We start from the raw sequence: 18973 nt of genomic DNA on the forward strand, positions 1-18973 counted from the left end.
CGCGCATTCCACAGGGATTCGGTGTCAAAAGATAAGCAAGGTTTGGCTGCCGGGTTGGAGCCAAAAGGTGCGGCTGCGGTTGTTTCAGTGGGGGTGGGGAGGAAAAGCTCCGCTATGGAGCTCCCAGTAGTTTTAAGGAAGCCGGTTGCACATGTTTCTGCACAGGAGCGGGTAGTGGGAAACGCCCAACGAGCCTATCACGAGTTTAGGAGAGCTGCAACATGCTTTAAGCGCGATCTCACAAACTTGTAGGGTTTTCCCTGCTTCCTTGAATGTGTTACGTTTCAATGCAGCTATAGGAGTGTCGATTAAGCTGCCTTGTGTTGGTTTTTACGGGTCTCGTATGCTACTTCATGCAACACTTTTCCTGAAGGTTACTCTATTAAAAATTGGGACTACACTTCCTATTATCTGCAGCTCACCTGCCTGGCTGGCTGGTGCTGCTGGGAAATGAAGTACAACAATGTCTGGAGGACCACAGTTTCCTCATCCCTTGGGCAGGTCCTGTCCCCCCATGTTTGACAATCTGCACTCTTAAGGGACGTATGCAGCCTAATGGACTGGAATTCTTGCTTCGATTTCAAACTCTATTTTTGTAATAAAACAGCAAAAGTAAAGTGAAATAAATCTTTTACCAGGATAGTCATCAAAATTATATAATCTGAGCAAGTCAACAGCAAGTTGGGGTGTGTGAAGGTAAACAAACTGTCATGATGCATGACATAGGTGTTTTACTCTGGAGCTTTTTATTATCTCACCAGGATAGTAAACATTAAATGTTGATTGCCACACAAAAGCAATACAGTCTAGTGATCTGTGAAATGACCATGTATTGGGCACACCAACAGCCTTAAGATTTTATTTGGTAAATATTTTATTAATACGCCTTTAGATTCAAAATTTCCATGGTGGCTTTTTAAATTATAAACAAGTTTTCAGGCAAAACAAGTTTTCACACTATAAAAAGGTGGCAATTGTGGGGTATTCTTATTCATTCTGCATTGCAGGAGACATAGTATTATTCTGCTAATACATCCAAACAAATAATTGCTATACTTTATAAAAAATGATGTGAATTAATAAGGTTTTTATTGTTCATGTTTAGTAACTGCAAATCTAAATGTCTACCATTTGTTTGCTTACCTGTGAACTGATTTTTAAAAAATCCTTGCCCCTCTCTATCACTTTATAGGTTAATTACTATAGCTCTTTCCATAATTGCATCAAGAAGATGAGGAAAGCTCTACCTGTGCAACTACTGCTTGATGTTATATGCACAGTATCGGGAAGACATGGCAACGAGTATTAAATGAGACAAGCAGATGTCTTAGCTCAGCATTCTGTCAGCAGTTCTGGCTAACTAGATGCAGTACTGGCTAACCAGATGCAGAGCTTAATGTTGGCTCCTCACTAATGGGAAATGCATGGATTTAGCCTTGGACATTATAACACAGTAGTGCCAACAAACACATAATCCAGTGGTTTTCAACCAGTGTGCCGCTGCACCCTGGGGTCCCTTGAATGATGGTCAGGGGTGCCGCTGGCAACACTGGTGTCTGTCACACTTTCCTCTGGTGCCTCCGTCCTACCTCTGATGCCCTCTCTGATGCTTGCACAGCTGTTTATTGCAGCAGTCCTGGCTATAAGCTGTGCAGGTGAATGGTGCCTTTGGAAAGCACCTCTCTTTGGGGGGAGGCAGCTCAGAGACCAGGGACGGGCAGCCGCTCAGAGGACTCCCAAAGAGAGGGGAGAGTAGAGGAGGCTAAGGGAAAACTCCACAAGGGAGGGTGTTCGAAAATGGGTGAGAGGCTGCCAGCTCTGCAGGCAAGTGGTGACATAACTGGGCTCCTGAGCCCCACAGGGGTGCCACAGAAAGAATGTAGCTGGTCAAGTTGGTGGACTCACAAAGGTTGAAAACGTCTGACATAATCTATAACTCACTAGCATAGCTATCTTACCTCTAGAATTGACCACACACACAAATGTTCTCCCTCTTATCCCAAGTAATTATACCATACTGTATTGTAAATTAGAATAAACCCTTCCAATATAAAAGGCTAGTACTTCCACAGGGTCTTGAGCCCCAGCACTGCTCACTTTAGAAAAAAATTCCTGGCCAGATGCCTGTAGAAGATTTCACAAGAGCAGGATGATTTTCACCCTTTGTTAGTCAATTGCTACCTAAAACCCAGAAGTATATTCTCTACATTAAAGATAGTGTTTTGTGATTTAGCATAGCCTTGTAAATTAAGCCCACAAAGCTTACTCCCCAGCAAAAAAAATAGTGTAAGCCCCCTCCTCTGCAGCTAGTATGGAAATGTAAACTTAGTGGCCTCTTAGCAGGCTAGTGAAAACAAAACAAAAAGCTTGTCTTCTATTAGAAAGAAAAGCAGAGGGCGTCCCTCCTGTGTTGAATGTGGAAGAGAAGGAGTTTTCCATCCTTTGCCATTAACATGGTATCCAAGTGGAGTGCGGCAAGAGTACTCACCTGCATAGAATTCCTCATCACTCACAGCTACCTGGCAAGTTGTTAAATACAAGACTGATTTAATGGCCACAAACACATTAGTCATCCCTTAAGTGGTTTTAAGAGAGCTATTTTATGCACTGGGGCATAAGAACAATCTATGGCAATTCATTGCAAAGATGAACTCTGCATTGAGAGAATTGAAAAGCCACAGCTTAAAGCTGGCAATCAAAATTATATATACCTCAGATGAATAATATATAGAGAGAAAAAAGGTAAAGGACCCCTGGACGGTTAAGTCCAGTCAAAGGTGACTATGGGGTTGCGGCGCTCATCTCGCTTTTCAGGCTGAGGGAGCCGGCATTTGTCCACAGACAGCTTTCCGCATCATGTGGCCAGCATGACTAAACCACTTCCGGTGCAATGGGAGATAGTGACGAGTGCCAGAGCCCATGGAAACGCTGTTTACCTTCCTGCCGCAGTGATACCTATTTATCTACTTGCACTGGTGTGCTTTTGAACTGCTAGGTTGGCAGAAGCTGGGACCAAGCAACGGGAGCTCACCCCATCGTGTGGATTTGAACCACCAACCTTCCGATCAGCAAGCCCAAGAGGCTCAGTGGTTTCCAGGTGTCTCACACTATCTGAGGTACGGCAATCAGAAGTGTAAGGTCCATAAAGATAACAACATAGACTTTATGAAGTAGTTTAAGATTGACTGTTTAGCTAGCAGTATCTCACTTAGTTGTGCAACACAATGACTGTGCATGACCCTTTTTTTGTAACTGTTTCAGAGATTGGGAAAGGATAGGAAAGAAATTCCACAACCCAGGGCACACTGAGGATTGAAAGCATATTACAAGAATCCAGCACTTTCCTCAGTACACTGAATCTTGCAGGGGGTGGGGTTATCTCCAGTAGCAAACAACAGAAATAGCAGAGCAACAGAGAATAGGAATTGTTCATGCAGTCATTGATAGTGAAGACTAGGCAAGCAAGCAGGAGCATCTTTTGCCTGGGCTATAAAATAACTGCATGACAGAAGGCAGCAAAGGAGGAGGAAAGGAGGAAATAGTGGCTTCTTCATGGCTCATGTGCTGTCCCTATTATGTACTGTTACTTAGTGGTAGGTTTCGGGTTAAATTAGCAAGGGGCTGGTATTGATTGATGCTTTATCATGTCAATGTAACTTGCTGAATATCTCTTACTATTAACTAGTAGTCACAATCCAAATTGCACAACTCAGGCACTGCAGGCACTGTGATAATCACAAACCAGAAGCCAAGGAAGCAATCAGTACATGTATGGGGAGAGGTAGTCTCCAAGGAATCTTTCTTTTAACATGTGGAGTTTCCTTCTGCTAGTTGTGCTTTTGGTATAAATTGCCTTATGCCAAATCAGACCACTGGTCCAGCTTGCTTATGGTCTGCATTCTCAACAATGACTGGCAATAGGTCTCTGGAGTTTCAAGACAAAGTTTTTTCCCCAGCCCTGCCTGGAGATACCAGGAACTGAACTTGGAATCCTTTCCATGCAAAACATGTGCTCTACCACTGAGCTACAGTCATTCATATGTTAAACACTTATTAACTGAATGTTGGATAATTTGTTACAAAGTACCCAAAAAAATCCAGCTTTTGTTTTGGTAGCCTGTACCTGAGAAGTGAAGTTAATTTGGCCTGGAGAGAATCTCCATTAAAGTAACTCAGTCAGAGCACATTCAAGAGATACAACACCTCCTGTGAAATCAATTGATTTCTTCACTGTGAATCTTTCTAAACACTTCTAAATTGAAAGTTAAAGAAAAGAACAACAGACACCTTCTAAACATGTGAAGCCAAGATGCAAATACCTAAAATCTTACTTCTTTCCCCACAATAGCTAATCTGGTAGTTTCAAAGGCCCAAGGCTCCCACCAGAAAACCCACAAAATAAGTTAATCCCTTTCCTTCTACTCATTAGGACAGCAGAATAAAGATGCACTTGTAGGAGCCATACCTCAGATATTTAGGACAAGCTTCCTGTCTGGCACCATTTTAAAACTTTTAACACCCAATTACTACCAGGAATACAACATTTGTAGTCTTTTTTATTTTAATATTTAAGCCCAACTTGAGCATAAAACATGTTTTTCACCTTAGCAACTAGGAATCTTTGGAACCCACTACAGAAATGTTACTTTCCACACAGTAGCACATACACATCACTGTCCTTGTCTCTTTTTTACCCTCTACTACTTCTCACTTCAGAAGTCTCCATACTACCACCCCAACAAACTCCAACATATGAGAAATAAAGGCAGATATGAAATCTCGCTCCTCTCTTCCCTGGCAAGCAAGTCCATTGGCTAGCCAAACCCTTCGTTTTCCCCCTTGCCTTCTCTACCAGCCCCAAGCCATCTACTTCACCCACTTTCTGCTCCATAGGGCAGAATGCCCCTTCTCTTTTAGCTTTTTACTCTGTCATCCCAGTCTCTCTGTGTCTCAGCCAGTCCCTTTCTCTCCCTGCTCCTTTTATCTTGCGCTTTCAAGCCCCAAATTGGGTCCCTTCCTCTTGAGGGAAAAACTGCCCTTTTCCTGTGCTAAATCTCTCATTCTATTTTGCTCACTTTGTGATCACAGACTACTGCTTTACGGCAGGTGGGCATAATTTGGGGAAATGATGCTTGTGGACTAAATCTGAACCCCTGCTGGGTCAAGTTTGGCCTGCACTCTAGTCTAGAGGTTCACCACCCCTGTTCTACTCAGTATCAGTTTTCCTTCCAATATCAACTTCAGCCAAATCTCCTTCATCCAACATAACTCCACTTTCCCTAACCAATTTTACTGCATCCTAGTTTTTCTATGTTCTGAGGCATGCTTTTCAATATAATTAATTATAGTCTTTTATAGGTTTTTAATTCAACCTATTGTTAACACACATACAGCTTCTTCAACTTTTTTTTAGTAAGAATGCTTATTTTCTTTTTGATAAAATAAAATGGTCTTTTCCTTCTTCTTTTTTTGCTATCCTTGTTGACATTTGAGGTGCCAAATTCTGGAGTGCATTCAGGTCTCAATGTCAAAAGAGCCTTTAAAAATGTGAGCAGGGGTGTATGTTACAACTTCAGGCTTGCATGCACACTTGAGGAAGTCCTCAAGGCATTTGTTCTGTATTTTCAGAAACATAAGTAACCCTCAAATGTTACAGTAAGATGTGGTCAGTATATAGTGCTAATTCATTGCTGTACGATGCCAAGCAGCCCCAACACTTTCATCTTTTGTAATTCCCACCAAATTCATTTATCCAGTGAGATCAAAAAGTTGCTTAGGCTTTGCATCATGTGTGCATGGTTAAGAAACAATGAAAACCTTTATTACTAAGCCTTTCAAACATAAGAAGAGAGATAACATTCCTTACTATAGATACAACAGATGTCCTTTGTCTACAGAATTAGAGCATCATTGTGACTAAGTACCACTTGGTAGTTGACTAAGATTAATTGGATAAACAGAAGACTATAGTCACCAGCTCTAGGTATCCAGACATGTTGCCTTCAATAATGACCAAGCTGCAGGTAGGGGAGATGTGAGATGCAAACTTATCCAGTCTACAAAAGCAAAGACTAAGTCCCTGGTGTTTACTGAGGTGATACACCATGACTATACCACTTCAGACTGCAGATTCAGCTTCCATAACTGAATAATAATAATAATAATAATAATTATTATTATTATTATTATTATTATTATTATTATTATTATTATTAACGACAACTATAATAAATCAAATTTGCATGCCGCCCTTCATCCATAGATCTCAGGGCATTTCACAGTGTAAAACCTGAATATTGCACCCACTTCTACAAATAAAATATTAGACTATCAGGAGTAAGCTTTCTCTGACATTTTCTATCTCGAGGATTTCATACAGTAAAGCATTCAATTATGCAAGTGGTACAGTTCAGATACAAGCTTGTCACAAAATGAGTACTAGATCTTGGTGAACCAGCAGTAAGATGCACAAACTACAAATATTTGGGCTGAAGGAGCTTCTCTTTTAAGTCAGTTTTCCTAAATACCTTAGGAGTTCCTGCCAGCAGTAGAGGCCCCTTCTGTCCCTCCCCTCACTTCTGATTTTGGCAAACCATAAACGAAACATGTAATTTTCGTCTTTCTTCCCTTATTAGCAAAATGCAATGCCATCATTTTGTTGAAGGACTTGCTAGAAGGTGCTTTAGACCTCGGATAATAGAAAAATGTAATTTGATTTAAGTTTAGTGTGTTTAATCTCTGAAGTATCTACAAGCGATCTACAAGTATCTACAAGTGATTACTTAGGACAGCAAGTGGACTAGGTTTCAATGCTAATCAAGACAGCAAATACCCCAAATCATGAACTCTATGTTGATGAAGCAGAGTAGCTAGCCTATCTTTAAGGCTATTGGGTAGTATTCAACTAAGCTTTACTCAAAGGAGACCCACTGCAATTAATGGATCTAACTTAGTCATGTTCATTCATTTTAATCCATCTACTCCAATTAAGTTGAATACCACCTATTGTTAGCTCATCAGGCTCAGGCCCTCCATGAACACTGGAACACATAGAACACATAGAACACATAGAAAAAGGTGGTCTGGGATAAGTGTACCCACATTTTTAATGTTTTCTCACTGAAACTACATCTTTGTTGACCCCTCTGCATAAGTCATCTTTTCTAACACACTCAAGTTATCCAGACAAAAATTAATTAACTGCTTAGAAGCCATTTGGTAATTAATTAATTAATTAATTAAAATAATTATAATATACTCCAGGGCAAAGAATATAAGTTCCATGCAGCCATATCCTAAATTCCTGTTTTGATATTCACATGTATACAGACAGACAAACAGAAACTTCTCCAAGACACTACAGGGAACTTTAGAAGATAAGTTCTCAAAAGGCCCACATCTCATCTGTAAAAATCTCATTTCTTCCTGCCTGCTTGCTACACGTTAGACTCATGCTACAGATTATACAGGGGGAAATAAGACGTATCTGTGCCAGTTGGTAGTAACTATGCCATTATATTTTAATCAACTGATTAAGGGAGGCATAGGCAAACTCCAGCCCTCCAGATGTTTGGGACTACAATTCCCATCATCCCTGACCACTGGTCCTGTTAGCCAGGGATGATAGGAATTGTAGTCCCAAACATCTGGAGGGCCAGAGTTTGCCTATGCCTGGATTAAGGAGTTCTAGCTTAAGGTCATATATATCATTTTTATACAATACCATCTATGTACATAAGATGCCCCCCAAAAGTCACCTACAATTACAATGATTCAATTTCAAGAATAAAGTTTGAATTATAAAATAGTCTAATTGCTGTATTTAAATTTATTTTCTAAGGCAAGTCACACAAGCAATATGTTGACCCTGTACTGTTAGTGAAGCATTCTATAAAAATGCACAAAAAATAGCAAACCTTTTACTGTGGTACCTCCGGTTACGAACTTAATTCGTTCTGGAGGTCCGTTCTTAAGCTGAAACTGTTCATAACCCGAGGAGTGCTTTCACTAATGGTGCCTCGTGCTGCTGCTGCGCTGCTGGCGCATGACTTCCGCTCGCATCCTGGGGAAAGTTTGCAACCAGGAGCATCTACTTCCGGGTTAGCAGAGCTCGTAACCTGAAGTGTTAGCAAGGAGGACGGTACGTAACACAAGGTTCCACTGTACTGTTTAAATATGCATTTATTGCACTCTACATTCTTTCACACGTGAGAATTAGGGTAAATTCACACATTGCAAAGCAAAAAAGCCATGTTTGCCATGGCAAATCCTAGCAAAACATATATTGTCTTATACACCTGAACCTTGGTGGTTCTAGGAAGCCTTAGTAGCTTCTTCAATAAGGAAAGCAGAAATAGGAACTAAGGCAGGCATAGGCAAACTCGACCCTCCAGATGTTTTGGGACTACAACTCCAATCTTCCCTAGCTAATAGGACCAGTGGTCAGGGGTGATGGGAGTTGTAGTCCCAAAACATCTGGATAGCAGAGTTTGTCTATGCCTGGGCTAAGGTTTCTTGCACAGTACCTGGCTCACACAAATGGTCTCCTCCTACAGAGAACAGCCAAAGAGCTACAAGGTACCTCTAAAAGTAATGTGAGGCCACAGTGAAGGCTGGGAGGTCTGACTAGAGCTCCACACGACATTTATGACTATATTAAGATAATAGTAAACCATGGTTTATCATTATATGAGTAAGAGGGTCAGGGTCATGCACTGACCCCTTCTCTTTGCTGCAGCCACAAGATCGGAAGTTTTCACTTCTGTTTTTAAACTAACTGTGGTTTATCATTATGCACAAACCCAGACAAAGTGATTTTTGACCATAGTTTTTTGTTTGTTTCAATAACGCAGATTTAATCACAGTTCAGGGTGCAGGTACAACACCAGACTGCTATTAATTGACACTTTTAATCTCATTGTGGCCCTACCAGACAGAGAGGGAGGCGGGTATCAGCCAAGATTCAAACACATACTGGTAAACCATAGTTTAATGTTACATCTTAACTGGGCCAATATGTGCCAACAAATATTTCCCAAATTCTGCAAAACACACTGGGGTTCCTTCACAAACAAGATGATGATGTTTTAAACATTTGTTATAAGCAATTGCCCTTATTAATGAAGCCTTTGCAATATGCTCACAAAACATTTCCACCATCAAAGCTTTTCCTACTGGGTTAAACTGAAGGACAGGCCCCATGCATAAATTGTGGTACCATTATGAACATGTTGCAGCAGACATAGCACTGGGATAAGCAATTTGTGGTATACATAGAAAAGCATTTCCATGATGAAATGTGCCCACATGCAGGTGATAGCAGAGAAATAAACACTATATTACACCACCCTCTATGGGTAATAGTTCTGTGGTATAGCACCTACAAATTTAAGAAACTCAGTTTACCTCCCAGAGTATGCAATTTTATTCTGAAAAAAGATAGCTTTGTATGTTTCATCATCTCTGGTGTGAACTCCTATAAAGAAGAAAGTGCCTACCCACTACTAGTAAAAAAAAGGTAAAAGTAAAGGATCCCTGGACGGTTAAGTCCAGTCAAAGACAACTATGGGGTTGCGGCGCTCATCTCCATTCAGGCTGAGGGAGCCGGCGTTTGTCCACTGACAGCTTTCCAGGTCAAGTGGCCAGCATGACTAAACCACTTCTGGTGCAACGGGACACCATGACAGAAGCCAGAGCACATGGAAACGCTTTTTACCTTCCTGCTGCAGCGGTACCTATTTATCTAATTGCACTGGTGTGCTTTTGAACTGCTAGGTTGGCAGAAGCTGGGACAGAGCAACAGGAGCTCATACCATCCTGCGGATTCAAACTGCGAGCCTTGCAATCAGCAAGCCCAAGCAGCTCAGTGGATAAGACCACAGTGCCACCCGTGTCTCTTTTTGTCATGCTAATAACCCTTGCTGTTTAATGTACTGCTCTGAACCTTTAGAAATTTCCACATACCATCCATACATTTATGGTGAATGCCCTTTCCTGCTCATCCAGACACATGCTGTAGGGCACCATTGCCTACACTTATCTCTATTATTACGTTTACTTCAACAACAGATAACACTCCTGGTACGCCTCAATATACTTGCGGAACACTGCCAAACCATGACACAACCACTGACCACAAAAAATTCACCTGTGTAATACAAACCTCAGTGTGCTACCAGAAGAGCAAGATTGAGGCAGTTTTGTATAATTACCTCTCCAGGCCCAGCAGGAGGAGAGTACTGCTAAACTGGGCCCAAAGCCAGCAGAGTTTGGACTCTGAACTTTCATTTTAAAATAAAATAAAAAACAAGTCTTTAGCCTTTACGAACCAAGAGTTATGAAGCAAGACATGCAGACACCCCTCTTAACAACTGCTTTGTGAGCCATCAGCCTATTCCTGCTTTTCAGTGCTTCTAGCCAATTTTTGAAACAACAGATGTGACAGACAAGTGCTAGAGAAAAATATTAGAGTCACACATCCACCAGGGAAGACCCTCAAAACCAGGAAGACCCTGGTTCATTTTGAAGCTGACTTTGGGTCTTCCTTCAGATGTGTGTGATTATATTTTTTTCTGGATTCAGATAACAGAAGAGAATGCATGGTTCATTCTGAAGCTGTCCCCCACCCTTTTTTTCTTGTAGAGTTGTGATTGCTGCCCAGTGAAAACAACTGCTACTGCAAGGCAGAAGGTAGAAACAAGGACTTTATACTCTTGCATTCAGGTTTAAATATTTGCAAAACAATCATTGAGTGTACGAACATTTTAATTCCCTGCAATGAAAATAATATCGTTATTAGTATATCCATTTGGGGGGCAGAGGGAATAGAGTAACAGCTCTGAAGTGTAGCCCAACCCTGGCATGTTGGGGGGGTGTTTATTGGTTATACAGTGGTACCTCGGTTTATAAACAGCCCTGTTTATGAACTATTCAGTTTACGAACTCCGCAAAACCGGAAGTAGTGTCCTGATTTGCAAACTTTACTTCGGTCTAAGAACGGAAGCCGAATGGTGGAAGGGCACTGGCAATGGGAGGCCTCATTAGGGAAAGCATTCCTCGGTTTAAGAACGGTTTTGGTTTAAGAACGGACTTCTGGAATGGATTAAGTTCGTAAACTGAGATACAACTGTAGTAGCAACATGGAGACTGTTTCCACACTTATGAGGGGATAAAGAAATTCTCCAGGGGGAATGTTGCTGCTGATATAAATGCTAAAATGGTTCTATGTAAAAGGTTCATGTCTTTCTTCATAACTCTTGGTGAGGGACAAAGTACAAGCTACATACAGTGCACTAGGCCAAGAAAATCCTGTTGACATCCCTGATTCTGGCAATCCAGAAAAAGAGAAAGTAATAGCGTTACCACTGAACTATGCTACATGGTCTGTCTGTTTATTTTTCTTTACACAAATGTTTTATTTTAATATAAATATGTCTGAACTCCCGTATTATGGAGAGGTAGCTTGACAATGAATAGTCAGCTATAGTGTATCAAAGAAACAACCTAAACAAAGCCTATCAGTTATGTCGAGAAATCTCATGATTTTAAGAGCCCTACTTTTGCCCATTTGAAATTAGTAACTGCAATTACCTATCTACAAGATCCAGTGAGTACACAAAAGGCTTGAATTATTCAAAATGCCATAATTATGTCCTGAAATGAAAATGAGGGGGGAAAACTACCCAGAAATATGGCTTACATGGAAAAATTGCAGGAATTTTTTGAAGGCACATCCTGTACTTATGTTTTACCAATACAGTAGACCCTCAACTTGTGTGAGAGTTATGTTCCGGGGATTGTGCCTAAAGCCAAAATCACGCATAGTCAAAACCCATTGTGTTCAATGGTAGGTGGAATCACCAGTCATTTTTCCCAGAACCCTGCCCATTTTTAATTTTATTTTTTAATGTTTTGCCACATGCATAAAGCTGAATACGCACAAATTAAATGCGCGCAAGTTGCAGGCTTACCGTAACAGTTGATATTTAATTAACCCTAGTAAGATTTCAATGTAGCTTAATGATTAATCATGTATCAGTGTAGTTCAATCAATTAGCATCTTCAAAACAAAGAACCACCTCTCCAACTCTGATGAAAGAATCTAGTATCATGTCAGAAGTGCAACATTACAGGTTGGCCTCTACTCTACATTGTTGATACAAACTCAATGCATACCTCATCAGCCAGTATGAATACAATCATGTTAGCTGTGATCCTCTAGTTACAATGCTCATTTCAATTTCTCATTATCAACTTTTCAGAATCAGTTTATAAGCAGTGTTTTAAGCTGCAGCCAACTATGTCTGACTGGGAGGCTACATTTTTCATCCTCCACACTAACACTATTGTATATCTTTCCCTGCTCTTTAGAATCAGAAAGGGAAACAAAAACCAGGAGATGTCTCCATGAGAGGTTGCTGCAACCCAACAGAGAGGACAGATCTGTGAGAGATCAGAATCTTGTAGGTAACACTAGCCAATCCCTACCAACTTCACTGTTAACAAACCGAACCAATCCATAACAGCTTGAGTCTACGGCTTCCCTAAACACCCAGAACATACTTAATATGAATGGATGCCAGGTTGCAGCCTCATCTGCATTTCTTGGCAACATGTTATGCACCCCAGCAATGTGTATCAATGAACATGCATATTTGGAACAGGATCTGAGTGAAAGTTGTCTTCATATACATGGGGGTGGGACGGTCCACCTAACCTAACCCAGTGACAGAACAACGCTAACCATGTCTACTGAGAAGCAAGTCCTATTGAATTTATTTATGTGTACCCCAAGTTAAGAGGGGTTAGGATTATAGCCTTATAATCCTTTTGTACATGGCAAAAGGAAAAGCAGTGTAAAAGTGGGTTTTCCCTACTCTTTCCATGCTTGTTTATACATTTTCTGTACACCAACCAGTATCAAATTGTTGTTATATGTGCATTTGGAAGAGCTTCCTAACATACTAAAAGAGAACTGGAGTCCTATCTTTACACAAGCACTGTAATTCTAGCTGGCACGAAGTGACAGAGCCCTCAGAACTGTGTGTGCACATGCACCCGAGTATTGTTTACAGGAGTGTAGGCTCTACTACTCTTGATTTTTTCATCCTAGCTGAGAGTATAAGAAAGGTCTTTTTTAGGCAATCCTAAACCTAAATCATATTAGGATCTAAATTCCACTGTACACAACGGAGCCTCCTGCATAGGACGGCCCTGCGGACACAAGCTCACCGCCTCCTTATTTATCAGCGGACTCTTGTTCCAGGCGACGGATCTGCACGTGTGAAAAAGACGCTGCCTTTCCGGCGCACCGAGCACGACTTTGCACACCCACCCGGGGCACGGCAGAGACGTGCCTGGAAGGCGGGACGTCCTAGTAAGTACATGCCGCGGCGCAACCCAGGGCACGTCTGCTCGGAAGCAAAACCCTCGGAGGGGGAAAAGCATGCGCGCAGCTGCCACCTCCGCGGGCCTCAACCGAGCAAAAAATAAAAAATAAGAAGCGAAAGAGCCGACGTGTAACCTCGGTGTGAAGTTACTCGGGATTTAATCGCCCCGGAATGAAATCGAGTGGTCCCGAAGCCAGCAGGCCTAGCGCCGCCGCCGCGAAGCGCCCACCCCCGGCCCCTTCCCCACGTGCACCTCCGGGCCCGTGGCTGCCTCCCCGTCCCTATGCTGTGGGCCCCGATCCCGCGCTTCGCTCCCCTTGGGAGGAGACCCCGTTCGTCAGCCAGCGCCTGAGAGGCTCCCGCCGCCTGAGACCCTCCTGCTTCGCCGCCGCCTCTGACCCGCCGGCCCGCTAAGCTGGGTTCGCCCTCGCCCGCCCACCGGCTCCACAGCCCTGACTCACCGCCGCGGCCGGAGCAGGGGGAAGCCGGCGAAGGGATCTGCGCGTGTGCCGAGGGTCGCCTCGGCCGGCCGCGCTGTGCAGCTCCAGCTTCGGGGGCGGGCCCAACCCCCTCGGAGCCAATGAGCGGCGCCCAGGCCGCGGAGCTGCCCCGCCACCGCCTCCTTTCTCTCTCTCTCGCTCGCCGACCCCTCCCTCCCTTCCTTCCGCTCCGAGCTGGCGCACCTCACAATCGCCACCGCCGCCGAGGAGCATCCTCATTCCATATGCCTCGGCGGAGGATCCTCATTGGCTGGCGAGGGGTGGCGCGCGAGGGGCTGGCGCTGCCGCGTTCTAAAACGGCTGTGTCTGCGAGGAGGGTTGCGCGAGGGAGCTGCGCGAAGGGTTACTATCGGTCACCGCCGGGCCTGGGGTTACGGGAGCCGCTGGCGGGCCGCTGGTGAATGACACAAGAGACCCATTAACAGCTGCTGCTGGGGAAAAGTAGGCTCCGAGTGCAATATTATATATATCTTGTTTTTGCATTGCAAATAAACACGACACTCTCGTGGGTTTATCGGCTCTTGCATTAGTAGTAGTAGCAGCAGCAGCGTTACTTTCGTCATCGTCATGTGTTGCTCCTGATCCAATGTGATGATACAGGTCGTGTCGTGCATTTTTCCAGTCAGAAAATATTCGGGGGCGCTTGCACCCAAGTGTATCATGCACACAGGATTGCAGCCTGATATGTATACGGGAAGAGAGAGAGGGAGGGAGAAATCACCCTATTCTTTTGATTGCTAATTGATTTTAATGCTGTTATTCTACATCGTTGCAACCCTTCCCGGCACCTCGCGGTGAAAGGCCGGTAGGAAATGGAATAAATACAATTAATGGTTCGTGTGTAGTTTATCATACGGATCAATGAGGCTTGCCTGCCATTTAATTCTACCATCTAAGCAAGTTATTATTTATTACATAACGATGTAATCCCCACATGTTCTTTCTCAACCACTATAGAGACTGCAGGAAAACCATGAATGGAGCACAGGAAACTCGGCTTCAGCGTTTTTGCTTATTTGAAGGAAGGAATCCATTTTAAATTGGGTGGGGGGGTTCCCCTCACACTTGACATTTATTTAAGATGTTTCATATTATCATAGCTGTCCACTTTCAGATTTGAAAATAAGGGATCAGCAGCCTCACCTGTCCCGGGGACAGTCTATGGGATATCTAACAATCCGGGATAGCAGCGGGAAACGGCGCTGGAATAAGGGAATATCCCGCAAAAAAAGGGAAGGTTGACAGCCATGCATATTACAGCAAGTATGGTTGCTACTAACTGCATCAGGAAGAAGGCAACACAATCTTGCATATGTTTACATAGCGGTTCACACCACTGATTTAAAATGGAAATTACAACACCCTTTTGATTCACTTATCTGCACTTGGCAATGAGCTCTGTACCTTTGAACATGCTCTGATTCCTGGTGAGTGTACCAGGGATGTTAGCCTTAGGGCAGGTGATTATTTCCTACTGATGTCACACAGAATTGCTCTATAGGTGTGGCAAATGTGATCCCCACAACACACTGCTACTTCATACAGCAGTGGGGAGGAGAAGGACAGTGTAGATACCACAATCTACAATGGAGGATGTTGCACTGACTGCCGTCCAAAACATCCTTTCTCTTTTCTAAGGTCTTTCCCCCACGCTTTCAGTTTAGTGCTAAAGTCCTGAGCAAAGCTGTACAGGAAGCAGCTGTTGTCTGAGTCTCTAATCTGCTCACTATGAGAAGCTCCACACATCAATCGTGTTTGCTATATTACACGAGTTTTCTGGGGCAAATGTACAACGTATGAGCAACAGGTGCACACCCATAAGTGTCAGCTGACTTGGGGCTGAGAGCCCTGGCTGTGCTAAACCCTCCATCCCAAGCACATGAGCATTTAAAAGTGTGTACCTGGCACAATTGTGCCATTGTACCTTTGACAAACAACTCACATAAAGCATGGAGCCACTTTTAATGGTTAAGAACATAAGGAAAACCTACTGGATCAAGTCAGTGCCCCATTTAGTCCAGCGTCCTGTTCTCACAATGGCCACCAGATGCCTGCAAGCAGGACCCAAGCTCAGGAGTACTTCCCCTCTTGGCTATTGATGCTGATTTTGCAGATTTCCAGGGATTTATAGGAGTTTCCTTCTAATGGCTTGCATCCTCTTCTGACTTCCTTTCATTATGCCTGTTAAGTAAACTTGGATGGTTTTAAATGGGGTTTAGACAAATTCCATTGTCAGAGGCATCGCCATGTCCTCCTTGAGGGGCTTCCCATAGAAATCTGGCTACCATGAGAACAAGCTGCCAGACTAGATGGGCCCCTGATCTTATTAAGCTCTTTAGAACTTTTCACTGATTTTCGTATTGTATATTTATATTGCTATAACCCATCCTGGGACCTTGGGATGAAAGGTGGGTGAGCAATTCAATTAGTAGCAACTTAAGTAAGTGCATGTGTTTGTTATATCACTAATCATTATAGCAATGTAACTATAAAACAAATATGTACAGTTACTTAAGAACATGTATGATGATAATGATAATAACATCTCACTCTTTGTCATAGATCCCAGAATGGGTTGCAACAACATAATGCATTCAGTGCATCAATGCATGGTTAAATTACCTCATAACATCTAGGATATCAAACACCCCCCTTGAATTTAAGAGATTTGTGCCTTTTGCAAGAATAATTCTAATGCATGCAACCATGAATTGTTGATAACAATGACCATTCACTGTAGAGAGACAACAGCCAGAGCTTTGCACCTGAAAAATAACATGTGATCCATGAGGTGGAGAATGTCCCCTTGACCTCCTTAGAGGGCACCTTGGTCTTAACCAGGAGTCACTGGAACTGAGCTGCTTCTGTCCTCCCATCTAATTTTAGAAGCCCTTCCTACTGTCTCTTTAAAGAGGTGGCCAGTTGAAGTGGGGGTAAAGGGAAGAGTGTGGCAAGGTAGAGACTGTGGAGGGAGCAGCAGCCAAAAGGGCTGTTAATTTGTAACAGCCAAGGTAAGATCAGCAGACAGGGTAAAGTCAACAGATAGGGTAGAATGAGCAGACAAGATAAAAGTCAGCAGGTCAAGTAAGTCTTAGCGGCCAATCTGCCAGTTGAGGCAACTATTAATCATCATTGCCCCTTTGTCAATGGTTTATTTACATGGCCCCAGTTACAAAGGACAAGTTCTCAAGAGGCTGGTTTCTCTGATGACCTGACCCAGTAGAGAGAGAGCCATTGCAAATGGCTATTGAGCATTAGAAACAGGAGAATGCTAGCAGTGAGCTAAAGAGACAAAATATAAGACCGTAAAGTGTGGTGCTGCATAATGTTCAGAATGTTGGTCTAGGATTGGGAAGACCCAGATTCAAGGCATCACGCCACTGTGAAGCTCACTGAGTGACTGTGGGCCAGTCACTCTCTACTACCTCAGAGAGTTGTTGCATAGATAAAATTGGGGGACCGGGGGGGGGGGGTAGGATGCATGCCATCATTATCCCCTTGACAGAAGGATGGAATATAAATACAATAATTGAAATAATAACCAGCATTTAAGAAAAATGGCAGTGGATAATTATTAATATCTTCAAGCTTTAAGGTGAGCAGTTTGTGTCCAAGATTAGCCTGTATTGTCAACTCCATTCGTTGAGATAAACCTACCACAATAAACATGTAAGGGGAAATTACTTACCCCCCCCTACAGATACACACACACTTGGCCACCATAGTTTCAAATTCTGGGAACAGGAACAATTTCTATATCATTTCCACACATTTATAAAAATAAAACAAGTCTTTTATGGAGCACAAAACTCTTACATTGTTTATGATCGTTAACTCTACTGTTCATGCCCACTTTCCTTCCTCACAATGACTGGTCTAAAATCTGTGCCTGATTTGGTGCAAATAAAATGCTTGGGGCAGCTTCTAAAACCACAAGAATCATGAGATCATCCCTTTTGGGGGTTAACCAGAAATGTTTTACTAGTCTACATGAATATGGGTTACAGTGATGGGCGGCTTCCTGGAACAAGATACCAGTGTGAGCATCAACTAGCCTAATCTTTTAAATGTGTGACAAGTCTCACAAGGTCCCAGACCTGGTGTGAGAAGAATGTTGGCTTAAGTGCATCAGCCTCTTGACTGAGTTCAGAACAGATAACTAAGTTACAAGAAGACAATTTCTTCACTTCTATTGTACTCAGTTAACTGTCCCTAGCTTGAGCTCAACAATAACAAGTGAAGAACCAGCAGGGATGCGAGGCAGGAAATTGAAATGGAGGATGGGCAGATCTGGAGTGGTCAGGAGAGTATGAAGTACAGCAAGAGCTTTCTCTAAGCACAGCCTACTCTGCTTATCAGACTGGTGGACTTTTACCTAGTTTTGTGGTTATATATGTACAGTTATTAAGCCATCCCAAAATTGCTAGCTCAAATGATGGGTGAACTCAGCACTGATACATCAGAAGAGTCTGAATGGCATCTTGTCAAGAGATTCTTCTATGACCTGACCCAGCAGAGAAGGGGAGGTGCCATTATAAATGTCTAGGTCACTGCCAAATTGGTGGTAGCAGAAAGGCATACACGTCTATCAGTGTCTACTTTTTCAAGTTTCTGATTACTTTTCCTACCATAAGGGAATTGCCAAGATATCTAAATATGGAGGATTAACAGTGCATGGGTGAAAGAGACTAAGCTTTTCTCCCTCCCTCCCTCCCTTCCACCCACCCTTCCTCTTTGTGGCCAAAGCCTTGATTATCAATAACCAAACTATCGGTGAGGGAGGAAATGCCCTGTGTACTCTAAGCTGGACATTGATCTCAGTGTTAAAAACCGAGCCAGCAGGATGGAGCTGAACACACTTGAACTTTACTCTGTTAGAAACCTTTGTCCAACTTTTTGTATCTCTGGGACATATTCCAAATGAAATGCCATCCCCTTGCACTTTAACTTGGTAATCTAAGAGCCAAAGTGCACATCATGCTCAGCTGTATTACTGTTATCCCAGAGGGGGGCAGAGGTTGAAATCAGACTTGGAAATTCATGTGGAAGAGAGGGATTTACCGGTACCTCCCACCACCACCCATG

The 18973-nt window shown here is 42.9% G+C and overlaps 1 protein-coding gene and 1 long non-coding RNA gene across 7 annotated transcripts in view; one reads left to right on the forward strand and one right to left on the reverse strand.

The window, feature by feature from the left end:
- ACSL3 (acyl-CoA synthetase long chain family member 3) overlaps window positions 1-14435 on the reverse strand; it is a 55908-nt gene extending 41473 nt beyond the window's left edge. For 2 of the 6 annotated variants that reach the window (XM_083613789.1, XM_083613790.1), the window contains exon 1: window positions 13850-14015. The gene's annotated coding sequence lies outside the window, so the exon portion shown is untranslated. Of the gene's footprint in view, window positions 1-13849 lie in introns of all 6 variants that reach the window. The other 4 variants (XM_083613791.1, XM_083613793.1, XM_083613796.1 and 1 more) reach the window with 4 other exon arrangements.
- LOC310762655 lies at window positions 35-12881 on the forward strand. The gene is made up of 3 exons (XR_014548111.1): window positions 35-3116; window positions 10642-10689; window positions 12370-12881. It is a non-coding gene; the product is annotated as an uncharacterized lncRNA (long non-coding RNA).
- Window positions 14436-18973: the final 4538 nt, after the last annotated feature.

Source organism: Podarcis filfolensis, assembly GCF_964270895.1.
Source record: "Podarcis filfolensis genome assembly, chromosome: 5".
NCBI classification, from domain to species: domain Eukaryota; kingdom Metazoa; phylum Chordata; class Lepidosauria; order Squamata; family Lacertidae; genus Podarcis; species Podarcis filfolensis.